Genomic DNA, 15862 nt, shown 5'->3' with positions numbered 1-15862 from the left:
ACTGAGCAGGGCACGTCTCAAGGATGAAGGCCCACTGCCTCCCTAAGACTGTGCTTTATGGTGAACTTGCCACTGGCTGCCACAGGAGAGGAGCCCCGAAGAGAAGATACAAGGACTCCCTGAAACAACATCTCAGTCTTGACCATATTGATCAACATAACTGGTCTACTCTGGCCTCCAATCGGGAGGTTTGGAGACACACCATCTATAATGCTGCTGATGCTTTTGAAAACGCACGCAGGATCACTCTTGAGGAGAAAAGACAACGCAGAAAGAATCGTGCCTTGCAGAATGTACCACCTAAGGAGTCTTTCTGCTGTGCCTTTTGCAACTGGATGTGCCTATCTCGTATTGGCCTTTTTAGCCATCAGCGTGCTTGTGACAAACGTGGGTAAAGCCCTTCCCAAATCTTCATTCACGAAGCCTAGCCATGATGATGATGATGATGATGATGATAAGAGCAGAGTCTCAGAGGAACTGTGCTTTATTCATGAGTTTTAGTTGAAACACGCATTGTGATCTTTGCTGTTGATGACCTGCCTCTTATTGATGTTGAAGTGAAATGAAACACCCAAGAGGTCTCTGACTGCCTAATGCTGGAAGAGACCACTTCTGCTTCATGCCAGGTGACATCAATACTTTTGGGGTGGCATGTGTGGGTTTGGTTTTTTTTTTTTGTTTCTCTGGGAAAGATGGGAAAAACCTCACTTAGGAAACTGCATGCAGCTTCCTTGTAGAGACTAGTCCAAAGCAGTCCAAAGAGCTGCGAACACATCTGTGATGAAACACACCACCCTGAGACACTTTTAAACTCTTAGAAAGAGCTGGGGAATGGGAAGTTACACTGGGTAACAATCTATTCTACTTAAAGGAGAGTTAATTCCAATATTGCCTTAATAACGGAAAGCAAATGATAAACACAATAGAACATATAGTAAGTGTTAGTCATAGAGATGGCTGATGAAGTTGTTTAAGGGAATAATCAAACATCCTTGGTTACTTTGGTTAAAAATCATGTAAAGGCCCTCTTATCTGAGGAATAAAAGAGCTTCATTTAGAGCTATTATTAAATGTTGATTATAAATAATAATGCAGAGGCAAGTGGTTCAAGATAGAGCCCTGTTCCGAAGCAGGGTAATAGTTCCATCATATATGGTGTGGTAGGTAGGTTACCAATTTTAGCAAAGGGAGCTGTGAAAAATTTATCAACTAAAATGAAACATTTTCAAATCTGCACCTTTTGACAGCATACACTCAGACTTTAAAAAGGATTCAGTAAGCATATAGTTTTTTACTGCAAACTATACTTCTTCACCCCTCAGAATGTTTAAACAATACATCTGGGTAATAATAAAAAACTTAGCCAAAAAAACAAACACCTCCCTCTCTCCCAAACCCAACGCTCAGTAATACCAGTGATCTAACCGAGAAGAAAGTAAAACATGCAACTGCTGAGAATGTTATCCCAATCTCCTCTAAGGGGTAACCAAGCCAGAAAATATTCCCTTCTTCTCCACTCCTACCTCAGTCAAAATCCAGGAGATGTAAGCTGAAGTTAGAAATCTCCAGTTTCAAAGATGTAGGCTCCTTCATATAAGAATAATTTGGTGTTTCAAAAGAGTAGCACTGGAGCCATGACACTGCACCAGTTTCTGAAACCCTTAAAATAGAGGCAAAACATTTCCTATAATGGCTTTATAAATTCTATTTCTTTCTTTTTTTTAAGGATGCCCAGGCAAAATATGTATTTCACTTAGCATGTTTTTAACATTTGCAGCTACATAACAAAAGAGAGACTGGACATGAGCCAGCAATGTGCGCTTGCAGCCTGAAAGACAACCATGTTCTGGGCTGTGTCAAATGCAGTGTGGCCAGCAGGTTGAGGATATCATTCTGCTCCTCTTCTCCACTCTCATGAGACTCTCCCTTGAATCCAGCTCTGGGGTCCCCAGAATAGGAAGTACATTGATCTGTTGGAGCGATTCCAGAGGTGGACCACCAAGATGATTAGAGGTATAGAGCATCTCCCCTATTAGGAAAGGCTGAGAGAATTGGGATAGTTCACCCTGGAGAAGAGAAGGCTTCGCGGTTACCTAATTGTGGTCTTCCAGTTCCTGAAAGGAGCCTACAAGAAAGATGGAGAGGGATTTTTACAAGGGTGTGTGGTGAGAGGACAAGATGGGATGGCTTCAAACTGAAGGAGGGAAGATTTAGGTTAGCTATTAGGAAGAAATGTTTTTACCCAGAGGGTAGTGAGGCACTGGAACAGCTTTCCAGAGAATTTGTGAATGCCCTATTCCTGGAAATGTTCAAGGCCAGGTTGGATGGGTCTTTGAGCAGCCTGGTCTAGTGAAAGGTGTCTCTGCCCATGGCAGGGGGAGTAGAATTGAATCTCCAGTCAGCTCATTCCCTAGGAGGGTCTGGAAGAATTTACACTTACTTTTTAAATTTTTTTATTCATTTGAACATTCAGAACTTGGTCAGATGATAGGGTAAGTTAGGAAGCTGTGATCATGATGTTAAATAATTCTGAGAGACCACTGCTTGGTGCCCTCATACGCTTAGGGCCACAGTAACCATCACAAGCATCTGGGAAGATGCCTTCCCTAGGTTTGGCTGGCAGGAGCTTTGTCTTGAACCTGAAGGTAGTGGGAATTCTCTAGATGACTTTTGAATGTTTCATTATTTCTTTGCCTTGGGCATTGGTCTCTTTTTTGTTATCTGTAAAAAATCAGTTTATGTATTCATATAAGAAGTGTAAAACTTCTGCATAAATCAGGTGACAGGGCTCTGTATAGGTGTGCCTGCAGGAAATTACAATGATGCATGACTGTGGTTACCCAAGTTTTAGACACTCATGCATCACCGCGAAGCTTTAGATTTACTTGTATCCTACCATGAAAGTCATAAAGAAATGAAGAATGTGCTGTTTAGTAAGTTGTAGATCAGCAGGGATACGAAGGCCAAACTCTAAATATAGATAATTTAGTTTGTTTAAGATCTGTAAATATAGTATGAAATTGGAGTTTTCTTTCTGTCTTTTGTTTATTCACTTACCTTTTTATTAGTTGACTGCTTTCTACCCCCATTTCATTCTTCTTCATTACCCTCCTCAACATTGCAAGAGATTGCTGCATAGATAAATAGATCAAAATTGTTGTTGGTAAGAAAGGACACTCTTTCAAATACTCTTGTTAATATTCTCAGAGAGCAAAGAAAAGTGACTTCCTGAAACAAATTTCTTTGCTTTTTTTGACATTTTGTAGAAAAAACCAGTATTGAATCATCTTTAATCCTAAGGGCTCAGTCTTTAACTTAGCTGTAGTGTGTGGGGAGGAAGACATTTGAAAGTATTTATTGCCTGAGAGACAAGAAAAAATAGGAAAAGTGGTGATCTAGGGCAAGAGTAGAAAACATGAATCATGGTGGTTTGGTTTTTATTTTCCTCAATCTAGTATGAAATAAGAGCAACCAGGCAGTCTTATTGTTAGAGTCTTTGAATTAAATTCTTCTGAGTGCCAGGATTCTAGGTAGTTCTATAAAAATTACTAGGGCTTGAAGCATGTGTAGAAACCTTCCATGAGTATTTATGTATCTCATTTGACACAGGACAGAAAGCTATCCCAGAATGACTTCACATCAATTACTGCTATTGAGACGTTGTTCCAGTTAAGAAAGGTGCATTCAAAAAATAGTCTTGTCATTGTAACAAAATATTGTCAACAAAGTATGTTAAAATTATGATTTTTTTTTTTCTGTTGAAGGTGGCATTTGACAAATTATGTAACTGATCTTTACGTGGAGTGATTAAGTGTTTTTGTAAAAATAAGTCTGCCAGTTTTATACAAGCTACTTTACCTTGCATGCCTGCTTCAGATATATTTTAATTTAGGTATAGCTAGGGATAAAAGCTTGACTACATAAACCCTAATTGATTGATGCATAAATTTATATTCCTGGATCACAGAGCAGTTAATTACTAAACCCAGAAGTCCTACCTGATTTGAATCTGAGAGTCTAAAACATGTGACAGCAAGCCCTGCCCTCTGCTGTGTCTCAGTGTGTGGCTGGAGCTGTCAGGTGTACAGACACCATCCAGGAGGTTGGAGACCCTCCATAAAGATGTATACTCTAACCAGAAGAGAAAAAAATAATTTTTTCAGTCATTTTGGAAGAAACCTAAGAAAGGAGGGAAGCTAGGACTTGTCTGAAACCACTTTTTTTCTGTGAAATATACAGCATATTTGGTGCTTCAGTGGCTTGGGTAACAAATACTCTTTCATTTTAATTATTTATTTATGTATTTATTTTTAAATACTACATAAAATCATCTTTTATACTACCAATACTACTGCCTATGAGCTTGATGGAAGGGTTACTGTCATGGTATCATAGTACAGGAACTGCCTTAGTAATGGTTAATACAGAAGCCTGTATGATTAAATTCCTGATAAAATTATGTTAGTGGTACGAACCTGGTTTTGGGGCTCCTAGATGAGTGGAGCCCATTCTGCAAAGTGATTTTTTTCATGAGGACACCTCACATTTGACAAAATGGATACTTCTCTGAAACTCTGCTGCACCTGTGGGAAAAATGGAGCTTTGCTGCACTGAGCTCCATCAAAAGACTACCTGGTAGTTTTCACCAGCAGATTTAATTTTAAATAAAATGTCTGTTATAAATGTTTATTAATCTTCTTTACTTTTAAACACTAAAAAGGAATCCAGAGGAAAAATATACCAAACTAACATTAAGAGTCTGATTAAATTTTGGAGATGCAGAGGTAGGACTCAACCAAACAATTCTAATTTTCATGCTGTGGTATTGTACCTTGTTTAGTTTGCAAGTTTCCTTTCCTGATAGACCGTAACAGCTGCCAAAGCACAGCTTTAATGAATAAAGATTGGTTTATCCTTGACTGTAAATGATTTTTACTTAATTCTCCCCTGCATCAGCTATATCCTTGAGATGCATCCTTTCATGTAAAAGAGGTTTAGATAGTAGAATGAAAAACATCAGACCATAAAATGTACATGCTAAGAGGAATTTAAATTTCAGGCTCAACTGTTGTGCTAGTATTGTGGTTGATGGAAAATTACACTTGAGCATGCTCACTGCAGAGGTGGTTTTTGACTAAACAGAACTTTTGTATGAAAATAGGTGCTTTCCCCAGGAGGAGAGATTGACCTACAAAGGACAGCTACAGAACAAAGCACACAGATTTTCCTAGGAAAGCTACAGCAGTGTTTCCAAACTTTGACCAAAATACTTGGATTTTTATATTCTTTTCATCCTCATATATAATCCAACATTTTGTTTATGGCCATCACCTACAAACTAAATTCATAGATTTGCTGGGAAACTTAAGAATGAAATATAAGCATGCATATACATCATCAGAAACTAGGTAGCAACGAATTTAGTCAGAAGGGACTGCTGTGCACAATATTTCCTGCGTTGCTCAAAGAGGCTGTTGGAGAGCGTATCGGATTTGATAGTGAAAGTCTGGAAATGTTCTGAGTGATGAAGCTATCCATCATGAGGATTAACTCCTGAGTATCAGTCTGACTTAGTAAATGGCTCCAGACTATGAAACTTCTTCCTGCACTAGCTTGCTTCTGCACAAATATATAGGGAAGTCAGCTCAACCTTTCCTGGTATCTGAGGGCTTGTTCATCTTGTTAGATGAGCAAGAAAACTTAGCACCTCTCTGATGCTGCATGGACTTTGACCCTCCAAATCATCTCGGAAGCAAGGGCCATTTGAATATGGAAATCTGCTTTCCCATCAGAGATTGTTCTGGGAAGTTTTTTTACTTTTCTTGAAGTCAGCCCTGTCCTTCTCGCATTCTTTTGTAGAAAAGGCAGCAAAAAATTTCCATGTGTCTCTACAAATAGCAGGAATTTGTCACCTTGGGAAAACTTGTAGTAATGACTTCAGAGATATCAAAATTGGAAGCTGACATTATACTTAATGTTACTCAGGAATCATGGAATGGCACTGTTAATGTAAAGATAAGTGAAACTGGCTGTTTTCTGTAATGGCCCCCTTTTGTAATTTAAACTTAATAGGGAATATTTAATCCTTACTGAATTAAATGCTTCAATTTTTTTCAGAAAAAAAAAAATTCAGGTGTTGTTTGTCCGTTGTGTACAACTTAAAACTGAAAAGTCACAGACCAGAGAAACATTCTGCTTGGCAGTAAGTGGCATTTGTCTGCCTCTGAGAGGCAGATTAATCTAGATGATTTCATGGGCTCTCTTTTAGTTCATGTTCACAGTTCCCAGATGCTGACAGCAAGAGAAAATTCAATCAGTTGAACTCAAAGCCGAATAAAAAATATACGTAATTTTTTTGCAATATATAATTAACCTGTGTCAGGCATTTCCCCAAGATTTTATTGCAGACAGATTGTAAACAGGAGCCTGCAGTCTTAAACTTTTATATGTCTCTTCACAATATTTACAGTTGCATTAGAAGTTGGAATTACAGAAGGAATATAAACATTCATACTTCCCCTTTTTTATAAAATGGAAAGATGAAATTGGTTAGTTTCAGATTTTCATATTTTAGAAAACCATACATTATTCTATATGAGACAAATGCTCAAGGTCTGTGTGCCAGATTCTGTGCTCTTTAATTGAGTGATAGCTTTTGCCTGATAAAGGCCTATGGAATTCAGCCCAGTTATGTTATGCCTTCTTTTATGTGAGTCTTTTTTCACGCAGTGCTGTGTGCTGCAAATTAGGATGCTGTAGTATGACAATGCATGTCCTAAAAAAATTCATCTGTTTTCATGGGTAGGAAATTATATCTCTCCCCCATCATTAACTAACAAACAGTGCCTCCCATTCAGTATTCTGCTTACCACTGAAGAGTTTGACACGTCTTTAAACGTTTTATTGTTTTGGGCTTAAAAGATTCTGTGTTGCTGACAGAGCAGTTGCACAGCTGGCTGGCCGGTTGTACTTAAAGCACTAATGTCGTTGGAGCACAGTTGTGGTGAAGAAAATAATGAAAAAATCCTAACTTTTAAGATTAGTCTTGTTTGTGATAGAATAAAGAACATGTTCCCATAAGTTTAGGAAGATAGATTTGTATTGTTGCGATAGTAAAACAGTACTAGAGTTCATGGAAGATGAACTAAAAATTTTTTTCTGTGACGAATGTTTTGAAAAATCTATTAAGAATGTTGCTGATTTGTGCTCTTGGAATGAGCAAATTTAGAGATGATTTGATATTCATAGCACATCTGAGTACTGCATACGCTGAGCACCAAATTCCACCAAAGACATCAGCACATTGCTTCATGGTGAGTCTCTTTGGATCAAGGAAAATACATGCTGCTGAGAGAAGGATTATTGTTGTTGAGGGGAAAAGTGTAGACAAACTCTGTGGGCAAAGAATAGATTTCAGCCCAGAGCTTATTGTAAGAAAAAAAGGAGTCAACTGTTTCTTAATATACTATATTATAACAGAATATACAATATGTTTTAGACTTAACTAACTTTACGATTTCTGAAATGCGTAATAGTTTTGATGATTTTAATGTGTTGCCAGAGTTTAAGATAACTTAATTGGTATAATCCTTTTAAATCTCTTAGGACTATTCCATCAGCTTACTGACTATTCCATGAATCAGTCAGGGAATATGTGAAAATACATCTAGATTTTGGAATGGAGAAAAGTTTCCTCCGCAATTTCAGAAATGCTCCTCAAGTCTTGGGAACTGTTCTCGAGTATAAACAAAGTCCTTTTGTTTTTTTTCCAATATCATATCTTACTTGTATTTATTTTTTAATTATTGAATGACTTAAAAGGAATAGAAGGGCAGGGAAGTCTGTTGCAAGAGTGACATATGCCTCATTGTGCAGATGATGATATACCACCAAAATCTGGTTAGAAAGCACAGAATTGCCCTGTGGGGGCACTAAAGGGCTCTAAACAGAGGGCTCTAAACAGGTAATAGTATAACTATTTTAAAAGTGAAGAAAAAGAAGAAGTTTGTGTCTCTCTTTTAAGCTTCTGTTGGAGTACTTCAGCAGTAGAAAAAAATGGCTCAGCTTCCGTGGTTATTAGCGGAGGGAGAGCTGTCAATCACCTTGACTCCCTTGAACTACTCACTGCAGAGCCTATTACAATAGTTGCCAGTGTTGTTGCCTATACTTTGGGGACCCAAACAGCTTTGACTTGAAATTAATTTATGGAGTTTCATAATATTTTTTTTCAGAAATATTTGCTTCTTCTGATTTGGGGTTGGTTGAGTTGAAAGAGGAGAACACTGTGTGCATACAAATACTGGGGTGCAAAAGTCTCTGCAAAACCATACCCAGCAAAGGCTTCTGTAGCTTTTTGTCTGGGAGATTGCCTCGCCTTGCTCTACCAATATAAAATGAAATTATCTTTCACAAGTAGAGCAACTGGTGTGAGTTGAGAAGTGTGGTGAGAGCAGAGTGAGGTAAACAGCAGAAGAGAAAGGGAAGTTTCAGGAGGGTCAGGAAAATTGTTCGAAGAAAGAAGAAATCAAAGAGTACCTTCAGGACTGGAATACACTTTACCTATTCTATTAAACATTTGGCTTCCAGCTGTCTGATTTCTTCCAAAATCCCACCCTGTCATTTAAGACTGAAGATTCATCAAGAGCCTCTTTTTCTCAGCCTGTTCAGGCACCTGCCCTTTTGCCCATGGCTCCTGAGCATGACAGGCTTGGACATGCTTCTCTTCCCATCCGGATGCTGAACACGTGGCTCTGGATCCCACTTTTGAAACCTGCTCAAAGAGGAATGCGGTAGAAAAGAGACTAGTTTTAGCAGCTGACATTGCAGAAGAAATAAAGGAGTTGTCATGTGTTATTAGCTATTGTAATTAAAAAAATTACCTGTAGCAGTCACCAGAACTCTGGTCTTCTGGCTAGAATAGAAGACCTTTTTTGCCTTTCATAAGAGAACCCCTGTGTGATGGATTTGGTTTATTTTTCTATACCTGTGCTATGTTCAGTAGTGTTTATAAAGCACTGGGATTCTGGAATGAACATGGCCAGACAAAAATTATAGGTATTTCTGAAAGAGCCAAGCATTTCCTTTTGAAATGGATGGTGTTCAGTGCTTTGAAGTCCCTTAGAATATATCAGCATCATTAGGGTGTGAGGTACCTTTGGCAAGTGCAGTAAGGAACCACCCTGAACTTAAACTGAGATTTTCTAAGCCCACATTGTGAACATATCAGAAGGTAGGATGACTTTAACAGTACAGCACTTCTCTGCCTGACTTTGCAGGAGAGGTGGTAACCAAACTGTAGCTAGTGCCTGTATGTACTTTCAAATACAGATATGTGGTCTTCATATGTCTTACTTGCTAGTACTTAGTAAACAATATGCATATCTTTAAAGGACTTGGTTCATCACTTGTTTCTATTGATCATCTGTAGACAAATAAGGGTTTTCTTGTAGACATATGCTGTTAAAAATAATAAAATTCACAGCATTGAGCAGTACCTGATGAACTGTGAAGCCATAAATAGACCATCTAGGAACAATAAAATTTGCTTAATGTAATCCATGTAATTGGACTTTGTCCTGGTAACAAACAGTACTTGGTAGGAAAATGGTGCCACTACCCTAGTGATGTGTGGTACACAAAGGCTGTCCTGGCTTTTTGAAGCCCTCAGAAGAGCCATAAGTAGTTAACTTTTTCTTTTTCTTTCAGTTTTGCTGCTAGGTCTGTACAACCTTTATCTGGTAGATATTTCCAGGCCCTTATCTTGGCTTGTCCTAAAATATAAGGTGGAATAGAGGTATTGCATTAGTTGCAACAATGGCACAAAACTTGAGGGACCTCAATAGAGGGGTAGAAGGAAGGCTGCATGTGAGTATGACATGAACAACAGAAGGAAAGGGAATTACGGTTGTTTTCTTTCTGGACAGCAAATGTGAGAAGGCAGATAAATCATGTGCAGTTTATAGCAGAAATTTCATGGAAACCAATAAAAACCGCTGTGGTTGGTTCCTCAAAAGTTACTGAAAGTTGTGGGAAACAAGTTACTGCAATTTTATGTGCTTCATTTTGTACAGGAATGGTCACACATTCTTCAGCAATTTGTTTCTTATATCCTTCCTTGAGTTCAACACTAATGGTATAAGTAAGCTTCCCTCAAATATATTAGCATAATTAATGATTTTCTGTTCTAAGTATATACAAATAAAAACTCTTTTACAATAAGAAGTATGAATTGCCTCAAACCATAATATAATTTTAATTTAAAGTGTGGGTTTCAGCACTCAGTAACTTGTTTCCCTTCCAACAGTAACTGTGATCTCTCTCTTACAGCTTGTGTACCTCTGTGTATAGAAACACAATATAAGCCTTCAGTAACAAAGCAATGAAGAAATCAAAATGTGGATAGATGGCTCAAATCATACCCCACCGAATATAGCTACAGCAGTGTGCTCTTATGCAGCAGGCTTTGATTATAACTCTAATTCCTTCTTCACATAGTCTGCCTCCTATATTAATGTGTCAATTCAAGTACTCTTTACTCTTGTCCTACATTTGATTAAAAAAGAAAAAAAAAACCCACATCTGGGCTATATAATTTTAGAATAGGCTCCATTAGTAATTGGTGACCTTGGCTGACCTTATTTTTTGTTTTAGAAATATGCATATTGCATAGCTGAATGAGCTAAAGACCTATTTTCTAAAAGAACATAGAAATGAGGAGAAAGGAGAGCGAGCCTAATCTGAAATCAGTGTGTAACATGCAATCACACAAGAGGGTAGGGAGAACAAGAGGCAGGCATAATACACCAGATGTGGCTAGTGACAATATTCAAAAACTTCTCTGCAAGTAATATGGATGAATTATCTTCACTTACCCTCTTTTCCCTTCACCTTGCAGTATACTGCCTATAGAAAGTGGTGTGTAACTCGGTGTAATGATCAGACTGTATACAGGGGAAAATTCATATATGTAAATTGTGGGCCAAACCTGCACAACTGCGTTGCACCACCATGGGGAAAGTTGCACTGGGGCATACAGTCTGTTTTGCCTTTATAATTCTTGATTTAGACCCCTGAAATCCTGAGCTTCCCATTCCAGGATGCTAATGATCATAAAAGGTATTTTGTACACAGATGCAAATGATTGCTTTCATGGTCCTCAGAAAATGAGTACTATCCACAGATGGGGATAGAAGATGGGGAGGCACATCTTCAGAAGCTGTGAAGATTTTCTCTGAGGGTGATTATACAGGAATGGTTAAGATGTTTGCTTTTGTTTTCCTTCTCCAAAGAGTCTAATCAGACTCACATGGCTTAGGAATAAGAAGTGCAAACAAATCCAAAACAGATGTCAGGTCCCAGCTTTCCTAAACATTCAATTTCTGTTATTCACTGCTGTGGTGTGTGGACTCCTCTGGGAAGTAGGCCACCAAAACATGTTTCTTTACTGATGTCGGGGAGATTTTCACACACTGAAAAAGTTCTACATTTTTCCTTTTTGAGTAACTTTAACCTCAGCAAGAAATTAGTTAATTAATAAATGAAGAGGAGTGAATTAATTATGAATTGAAATGGTAAAGATTGAGATTCTCTGCAAAATTTCTTTGTCATATGTGCACACATGAACTAGGAAGAAGATAAGGTCATACAGAAATGATTTCAGGGAAGGACAAGGGAGCAAGTGAAGAAACATTTGAAGTAGCAGAGCCTGGAGGAGTTGTTGCTCTGGAGAATTTATGGCATTTGGTTTTGGGGCAAACACTTAACCTGTCACTTGCTTTAAAATGAGAGAAAACACACCCGCTTGTACTGATTAGTGAGTTGGAAGTAGAGAGGAAAGGGGTAGAGGGGGTGAGATAGTTGTGAGGCTTCCATACATTTAAATTCTGCTTCTAGAAACATAATAGAATTTTAGGGAAAAACATCTCTCTAAGTATATAAAAACTTTTTGAGTAGGAAATTTTATGATTCTTATAACATAATGTTCTGAAGGCATGCTTTGAATTGTTCTTTATTTGTTGAAAGCACGGTAGAAAATCAGTGGCTGTACAGACTGCAGTACTGGATTTCATTTCAGAGTTTTATATCATTCTGTGAAATCAGCTGACAAAAATGAATTCACATTTACTTGAAAAGGTAGTACCGCATGTTCCAAAAAAAGGGCTGAAAGGCTACCAGATGTATTAAAAATAACAATATATCAAACAATGTAGATATTTAATGACCTATTTTAGAGACTAATAATTTAGCAGCCTAAGTATCATATTTCTTATGGAAACTTGTATCCATGAGTTCCAAACATTCAAAGTATATGGTGGAGAAAACAATGATTTAGAGTCAAAAGACTGGACATACAGACAAAAAAGTATGAGAGTGACGATGTGGAAAGATGTCTGTTAAAATGGGTGAAATAATTTTGTAATTACCGTAAACATGGCAAAATATAACTTACCCCTCTCAAGAGTGTCCTTAAAAAGGAATAAAGTGCACAGAGGAATACTAAATGAAAGAAAACCTGTCCAGAAATAGCTTTTCTATTTTGCAGTTTTGGCCTTACAGATTGTATTATTCATTATGTTAATTTAACAGGATTTAGAGAGCTTTTTTCCTAGTGGTAGAACGCCTTGGAAAAATATCTTTAGGGGAAACTGAAATTTACCTCCTCCAAACCATCTCACTTAAGGATTTCGTCATGGAATCTGTCCTTATGTGGTTACAGATGAATCAGGCTTTACTGGAGAGTGAACTACCAGCTACATAATCAGCTTACAGGTGAAGAAGAGCAACAGAAATAGATGGAGTGACATATGGGAAAAGATAAAATGGTGTTAAAAAATGCATAGTTTGCCTTTAGAACTGACTTCGTCTGCGATGGGCTTTGGTGATAGTTTGCAGCTATTGGGAAAAGTGTGAAATAAAAAGAAGGAAATGAAGTTGTGTGAAACTTAGAGTATTTTTGTTTACACCGAGATTGAATTCAGCCATATGTTTTCTGTAGAGGTAACTGTACATTCCTTTCAGCCTATATCCACTAGATTTTTAACAAGTTTGTGCTCTGTGAATAAAGAGGGTTTACAAATATAATATTTCACTAGCTCCTTGCCACCCATATCTCTCTACAGACCACATCTTCATAACATTTGGAAGTTTGTTATCTTCATTCAACAAATAAGAAGGCTTCCAATGTGACCGCAGGAGCATGTAGGTATCCCAATGCAGGCTTGTGCATCACCTGTAGAGCCTGGAGGAAAGCCATACCAGGGCTCTATGAACCATGGTATACTGATACTGACTTGTTTAAAGTGGCTTATCAAAGTTTACTCCAGATGTGACAGGGCAGGGTATTGAACCGGCTTGACTTCTCATGTCCTGTGTTGATGTTACTGCGTCATACTTCCTCTCTTTGGTTAGACACGTGGTTGTGTTTGGGGCTTGGCATGATGGGAAATACTACTGAGGTGTGAAAGGAATCCTATCCCATATAGAAATATTACTCAGTTAAGCACTTGTACAGACAGAAATGGGTAAGCAGTTAGTCAGAGGTGATAAGTTATCCTGTTCCTATGATGATACCTCATTTTCTCCAGAAGGAACACAGACTCTTTAGCAGCTGGAAATCAATTCATTTCATTGTGAATGCTGAATTACAACAACATGAGACTGTAGTCGAAACTGAATTAGTTTCAAATAATATCTGCAGTGTGAACAAGACCTTCCTTCAGCTTTACCTTCAGCTTTACCTTCCTGCTTTTTCCACTCAATTCTTGTAATTTTGTTGGTATGTGAAGCAAGCTGTTGTTTTCTTCTCAATGGTGCCAGGTGGCAATCTTTCCTTTGTGGTAGTTTTACTCAAGCAGTTGGCTTCCTGGTATCTGGATCTTTTTTCTCATTAGTTGACTATTGTTTCATAAATGATTGAGCTGCTGCTTCAGTTGACAGGTCAGTAGACTCCCAGACAATATGAAGTATCTCCTTGTGTTAACTCTCTTCCTCTTGCTGCTTCTGCTTTTTCTGTGCCTGGCATTCTGGTTCTTCTTCACTGAGATTATTGTTTGGAATAAAAATCTGCATATCCTTGTTCCTTTTATTTCTGAGTTTTTGCTAATCTATTACTTTATGTCCCATTGTATTGTTGGCCTCAAACTCTAGGATTTTATATAGACAGGTGGGCAATTTTGAGTTTTTTTGTTATATATTTATTGTAAATAGTAAGACAATTGATAATTCTAGGTAGGCCACGGTGGTTAAATTCTGTGTGTTTTCTTTGTGCAAATGTTTTGGACACTTTTATAGTTTCTGTTCCTGATCAGCTACCTGTGAATCTTTCTGGTTAATGATGTTAACAAAGACTTGAGACTAGATTTTATCATCTATTTCAGAAATGCAATATAGGTAACATAATTAAGCTTCTTGATAAGGAACCAAGATCTGTTTTCAATTGAAAGATATAGGTTAATTAGTACGGAATGTAGATCACAGACACTGCACTGCATGACTTTTGTTTTTCAAACTCTGATCTTCAGAAGTCAATGTGTGTTTTTCTATTGACTGTGCCAATGAATGGATGGATAGTGTGTTTTTCAAAATCAGACTTTAAAGTAGACTGCCAGCACTGTTGAATCTTTTAGAAAAAAATTGAAGCCAGAGCATTTTCCTCAGTGTAGAGAATTAGTCATGCATTAATGGGCTTCTCTAAAATTTTCTATCTTTGTCACATGGTTCCATTTTTGTCAGAAAGGACTCAGACTGAGCACTCTGCCTGCTCTCTGTTTGCAAGAAATGTGTCATAAAACTATGATGGCTTCATGTTTGCTTTTAATTATTTCTGTTTAAAGAGGCACAGAAGGAATATTCTTAGGCCACTAAACAGCTTTTGTCTTTACATGCATTGTCTATGTTTGTGAGGTGAAGTGAGGCTGAGATAAAATGCTCTGGGATATAGCAATATTTTATTTTATTTTATATTTATGTATTTAAATTTCATTAATCTTGCATGTGTACTTCATTGTATTGCCACTGTAGTAATAATATGACAGCAATAGCTTATACCAAACTATTAAAACCCCCAGGTTTACAAGGTGATCTGCAGTAGCAGGTTGATGTGGAAGGTAACACTGTCTTCATTACTTTCCTGATCACTGTCATGTGACTAAAAGGTTTAAGAGCATAAATCATGTGACGTGCGACATCTGAAGCCAGTGTATAACTGTTACACAGGAGGACCAGAAGCCCTCCCCCAAGCCTGCTCCTGCTGAGCTTATTTTTTCTTACACTTTTGTTATGGTACATGAGTGGAGGATCAGAACTGCAGCTAAAACCAGGTGGGACCTGGGTGACAAACTCATCTTTGATTATCTGAGCCTCAGTTTTGAAGTAGGCACTAAGCCAGAAGGAGCCTTGTGACATGCTAGAAGCCAGAGTGTTTTTTGCCTTGAGTCAGTGGGCACCAGACCATGACTTGGGCGTTGGATGATTGTGTTCCTCTCACCTTTTTGTGTCCCTTCTCATGCTTCTGACTGAATGGCTCTTCCCTTCCTATGCTGAGTGAAATGTCAGCTATTCTTTTGTGCTCTTCCAGAGCGTTACCAGGACTCAGGAGCTGTCGGAGCTGTCTGCAGTCATTTGTGTGGGAGGTGTGTGAGGGGACTTACGCATTAACTGTGCTGGAATAATTACTGTATTTGACCTGAATAATAATCAAGTGGTATTTTTTGCAAAAAAAAAAAAAAAAAAAATCTGGACAAGGGATAGAAGAATATTTTACTCATTAAACTCTGTACTCAATAATTCCACAAATTATAAAATGCCTTGATGAAAAGAAGCAATTACTTTTAAAAGACGTAGGAAGCACTATTCATGAAATAGG

The 15862-nt window shown here is 37.8% G+C and overlaps 1 long non-coding RNA gene across 1 annotated transcript in view; it reads right to left on the bottom strand.

The window, feature by feature from the left end:
- Positions 1-303: 303 nt before the first annotated feature.
- LOC113943544 overlaps positions 304-15862 on the bottom strand; it is a 47813-nt gene continuing 32254 nt past the window's right edge. The window contains exons 2-4 of the long non-coding RNA XR_003526379.1: positions 8560-8770; positions 3058-3131; positions 304-2125 (exon numbers count right to left, since the gene is read on the bottom strand). This is a non-coding gene — a long non-coding RNA (uncharacterized LOC113943544). The remainder of the gene's footprint in view (positions 2126-3057; positions 3132-8559; positions 8771-15862) is intronic.

The sequence above is a fragment of the Corapipo altera genome, unplaced genomic scaffold (assembly GCF_003945725.1).
Source record: "Corapipo altera isolate COAL_440 unplaced genomic scaffold, ASM394572v1 22b, whole genome shotgun sequence".
NCBI classification, from domain to species: domain Eukaryota; kingdom Metazoa; phylum Chordata; class Aves; order Passeriformes; family Pipridae; genus Corapipo; species Corapipo altera.
This window is presented reverse-complemented; position numbering and strand designations above follow the sequence as displayed.